This window comes from Propithecus coquereli, unplaced genomic scaffold, assembly GCF_000956105.1.
Source record: "Propithecus coquereli isolate 6110/MARCELLA unplaced genomic scaffold, Pcoq_1.0 Scaffold366, whole genome shotgun sequence".
Taxonomy (NCBI): domain Eukaryota; kingdom Metazoa; phylum Chordata; class Mammalia; order Primates; family Indriidae; genus Propithecus; species Propithecus coquereli.
In genome coordinates, this window is record NW_012149352.1 from 1,619,757 (window position 1) to 1,625,364 (window position 5,608).

Sequence of the window (5,608 nt, forward strand, 5' to 3'; positions counted from 1 at the left end):
ATCAGTTTATTCTGTGGTTCTTTTTTTCTTTACCAAATGGTGTATAGATTTTTCTTTTCAACTAGTTTAGCATAAATCAATATTCCAGGAGGTAGCAGAGCTCAAATCGGATGATGACATTAAACTCCTTTCCTGCATAGAACTTAATGTGGTTTGAGGTATCCATATGCCACTAAATCTTAAATGTAATTGTGAAAAGCATAAAATAAAAATAATGTGTTTGGTGATAATGATGTTGGTGCTAGATTAGCAGTATTGTGAATTATTCCTTGTTAATAACACAGCATCAGTTTTGGATTTTGAAAAAAACAGTTATTCCTTTCATCTGGGTCTTATCCTAGAAGGTAGGGAGAGTTATAATTTGTTGATTCATAACATGTTTGCAAGGAAAAACTAATTAATAGGTTTAAAGCACTTAGAAAGCATGAAATGTTATATACATAATAATTATATAATCTCACAAGATAGATATTTATGTTTGTAAGCATGTACTCACTAACTCTCATTTCTCACACTTGGCTTTAGGACTTCTTAGATTTGGGAAGAGTATTTTCTTCCTTTCTCCAGAAAATTGACAATGTGGGAAAAGCATACATAGTATTAATTCATATTAAAAGGTAAATCATTTAGAAGTTATATCAAATTGTGGAATTAGAATAATTTTGCAGATTATGTAGTCCAACATTTGACAAGGAAAAAGAAGTCTTAAAATATAGGTAAATTTATTAAGTGATAAAGCCAAGACTGGTTCCCATGCTTATGTTAATATTTGGTCTCCAATTGCAGCTGTCTTTAAAGCAAGACTGTAAGAAAGTCAGAAAACAAAACAAACAAACAAAAAAGCTGAAAAAACTTGCTGTAGACAATTAAATTCCTTTATATAAGAAAATTCAGATTTTTATTGACACTATGTTGTAAAGTGGTTCTGCATTTTTGCCAAAGTACTATTAGAGACAATATTTGGTTATAACTCAGTCTCTTTTATGACGCCAGACATCTTTTTATAATGGTCAATTTTCAGTAAAATTCCATAAAGATTTCTATGCATTCACATAGGAAACATTTTAGAGAAGGAAAATTATTATGGCACTATAAAAATAGGTTATATTTGGAGGTGAAAGAAAATGATATCAGAAGATAGAACTTTCTAGAAATAAGGTTAATGAAATGCATTCTTTAGCTATTGCTATGTAATAATATTCATTTACAAAAGCAGTATTATGGATTTTCAGGAGTAAATTAGTGAACAGTGGGTAAGAATATTGCAGTCATTCTGAAAAGTGAAATTAAATGTTATATATTAATATAATTTAATAATCGATTTTTATAAATACACTTATGTTTTCAAATAGTAATTAATTACAGCTAATTATAGCTAACATTTCCTGGATACTGTGATGCCAGTCACTGTAATAAGTGTTTTTCATGAACTTGCTCGTTAATTTTTTCTTATATCAATCCTTGCCACTAGATGTTTTTTTTTTTTTCATTTTAAAACATTAGGGTGGTACAAATGTTTTTGGTTACATGGATCACTTTTGTAATGCTTCAGTCAGGGAAGTGTGCCCATCACCTAGATAGTGTTCATTGCACCTGTTAGATAGGTTTTCATCCACTCTCTCTGCCCCACTCCCCCATGCTTGATTTCTGCTGAATTTTACTTCTCTCTGTGCACATGTGTGCTCATCGGTTAATTCTGATTTAACAGAGTGTACGTGTGGTGTTTGTTTTTCCATTTTTTGAAGATACTTCACTTAGGATAATTAATAGTCTCCTTTTTATAAGAGATTTACTGAAGTATAATTCACATGTCATGTAATTCAGCTTTTTAGAATGTATAATTCAGGTTTTTAGAATGTATAATTCAGTGGTTTTTATATATTCATAGAGTTTTGTAACAATCACCCCTATCTAATTTCAGAACATTTGCATTATCCTCCCCCACAAGAAAAAAAAAAAAATACCAATTATCAATCACTTCTTGTTCTCCCATTCTCCTGGCCATTGCTTTCTGTTTCCAGGCATTTGTCAATGCTGGACACTTCATATCAATGGAATCACACAATATGTGGCCTTTTGTGACTGATTTCTTTCACTTTGCATATATTTACAGTGTTCTTTCATGGTTTAGCATGTATCAATATGTTATTCCTTTTTTACTGCAGAACACTATCCCGTTGTATGCATGGACTTATTTTGTTTATCCATTCATCAATTGATGATTAATGAGCATTTGGTTGTTTCCACTTTTTGACCATTACAAATAAAGCTTCTATATACATCCATGTAGAAGTTTTATGTAGAAGAGATTGTTTTGAATTCTCTTTTGTGTGTACTTAGGAGTGGAATTGCTTGATCATATAGTTACTCTAAGTTTAACATTTATAGGAACTGCCAAACTGTTTTCCAAAAAACCTGTGCCATTTTACCATCCTATAAGCAATGTATGAGAGTTCCAATTTATCCACATCTTTGTCAACACTTATTATTTTCTTTTTGATTTTAGCCATCCTCCTTCAGATGAAATGATGTCATTGTGATTTCAATTTATATTTTCCTAACAACTAATGGTAATTGATCCTCTTTCATGGGTTTATTAACCATTTGCTTATCTTCTTTGGAGAAATGTCTATGCAAATCTTTTACCCACTTTTTCAATTGGGTTATTCAACATTTTATTGTTGAGTTGTGAGAATTCTACATGTATTGTGGATATAATACCCTATTAGATATATAATTTACAAATATTTTCCCATCCTGTGCATTGTCTTTTTACTTTTCTGGTGTATACTTTGTAGCACAAGTGTCTGTAATTGAAATGAAGTCCAATTTCTTTTGTCACTTGTACTTTCGGTGTCATATCTATGAAACCATCACCTAATCCAAGATAACATAGATTTAGTCCCATGAATCTGCTAAAGATTTATAGTAGGTCTTATATTTAGATGTATGATCCATTTAGAGTTAATATTTTTATATGGTGGGAAATAGGGGTCCAACTTTATAAATCTACATATGGATATCAAATTGTCCCAGCACTTTTTATTGAAAAGATTATTTTTCATGATATAATTGTATTGGCATCTTTGATAGAAATCAGTTGCTCATAAATTTAAGCATTATTTGTGGACTCTCGATTCTATCCTGTTGATACATATTTATCCTGATGCCAATACCACATATTTTGATTACTGTAGCTTTGTAGTAAACTTAAAATTAGAAACGATGAGTCCTCCAAACTTGTTCTTCTTTTTGAAGATTATTTTGGATGTTCTCAGTCCCCTGCATATTCATATGAATTTTAGGATTAGTGTGTCAATTTTGCAAAAATGGAAGTGGGGACTTAGATCAGTAATCAGTTGAATCTCTAGATCAATTTGGGGAATATTGCCATCTTAATATATTATCTTCTAATCTGTGGACATGGGATGTCTTTCCATTTAAGTTTTCTTTAATGTCTTTCAACAATAATTTGTTATTTTCAGTGCACAAACTTTGCTCTTTGCTTGTTAAATTTATTTGTGAGCAAAATTTATTAGTCTTTGTAATACTGTAACAAATGAAATTCCTTTCTTAATTTCATTTTAAGTTGTTCATTGCTAGTGTATAGAAATACCTCTGAGTTTTGTATATTGATCTTATATCCTGTAACTTTGGTGAACTAATTTACCAGTTCTGATTATGTGTGTGTATACTTTTTAGCATTTTCTTGCACATAATTTCTCATCTGCAATTAGAAATAGTGTTACTTTTTTCCTTTCCAATCTGGATGTCCTTCATATATTTTTTCTTGCCTAATTGCTGTGGCAAGAACCTCTAGTAAAATTCAAGTGAGTAGAGAGAGCAGATATTTTTTTGCTCCTGATCTTTAGGGAGTGATGTTTTTCACTGCTACCAGGGTCATGAGGCTATTGGTTTCCAAGTGTACCTTGGAGTTGGAGGAAGAGCAATAGTAATAGACAAGTTAAAACACAATATTGCTTGCTGGCTTTATTGAAATTTAGCTGTTTTTCTTGAATAAATTATTCTCAGATTGTTGCAAGGCCTTGGTTAATTTTCAGAGTTCTGAAAAAAGTTTTGATAATATTTGTCATCACTTTATTTGCTTTTATTGAGTAACAACTTTTGAGAGGTTCTTACTTTACCATGCAGAAAGTGGCAGGCACTAGGTTTTCCATGTGACATATTTAGGGGAAGGAAAGGGAAAATACAGTGTAAAGAGAGATCTTATATAAGTATTCTTTTCTACTTTTAAAAGATAGGAAATAATATTTCTCCCAGAAATATTCTTAAAATATGTGGCTTCTAATTTTCTTGAAAATTTCAATTTATTTATTTTTTTAGAGTATTTATCAGTTTCGAGTTAACAAATGATACAAGTTTTTGTGCTTTGGAAATTGTTTTAGTTGAAAAAAAATGTTTTTGGAGGAAAATATTGTTATACGTATTAAAATGAAATCCATTAAGCTTTACGGTGTGCTGTTAAATTCTTTAGATGTACTGATAATTGTACTGAGACACCTTTTATGTTTTATTACGTGAGCTGATAACTTGGATACATTTTAACTTTCTGGTTGTCAGCACATTCTATTTTCAAGTAATCAGTATCTTTGGGTGAAATAAACCTGAAGATGAAATTCAGTTTCTTACTGCTAATCCAGAATATGCCCTTTGAATCATTTCTGAAGCACTTTCTTAAAGCATCGCGTGGTTACATATGTTTCACTCCTTCTTTCTTCCTCTGTCTCCATTGAAAACAGATTGACTTTGGAATACTCTGCAATTTGCTTTGCCAATCACATTCTAGCATCTGAGAGTCATTCTTTTGTTTGTTCTGAGTAACTCTGAACCAGGAGTTTAGCTTGTTTTTAAAATCTGTTAACTGGCAGATGTTTCTCTGTAGTCCCCTGTTGCCACACAGAACAAAGAGAAAAGATGCTTTGGCCAATTCAGTTTGCCAAGAAATTGATTTTTCAATATTTGGTTCAAGCTTTGAGCCATATAGTGCCTTTGTTAATTTGTTTTGAAAAATAATAAAGGTTGAATATACAACATTGTATTATTTTCATTTCTTGTGTATAGGTAGCAATTATTTAGGAGAAAACATTATGAAAAATGCGTTCAGAGGTGAACTTTATGAGGATCTAGTTAAAAATATTTTTTTCAATTGCATTTACTTTGGAATGTTGCCTAATAGATAATAAGAAATATATACCTACTCCAAAGATCGGTGTCAATTCGGGTAATTTGTTGTAGTTTTGAAATAATTATGCAACTACTTTTTATAAGCTCATTGTGATTGGCTTGATAAATGAATGAGAGAACTCAGTAATTTGTTTATTGTATTTTTCCCTATATCTCTACTTTTGACCATTTTTTCCCCATAATTGCCCCACCTTCAGGGAGAATAGATAATTCTCCCTTACTAGAGAAATTGAATACTGAGGGGAAAATACTATGTTGCATTGGGTTGAACTTTGCCGCAAATCTTGGTAATAATATCTGAGACTTTTTCACCCCCCAGAACTAATTAACCCTTTTGGAGTGATATTGCTTCTCTTACATAGCATGCCCTCTATTCTCTCTTTATAAAACTATCTTTTAAAAG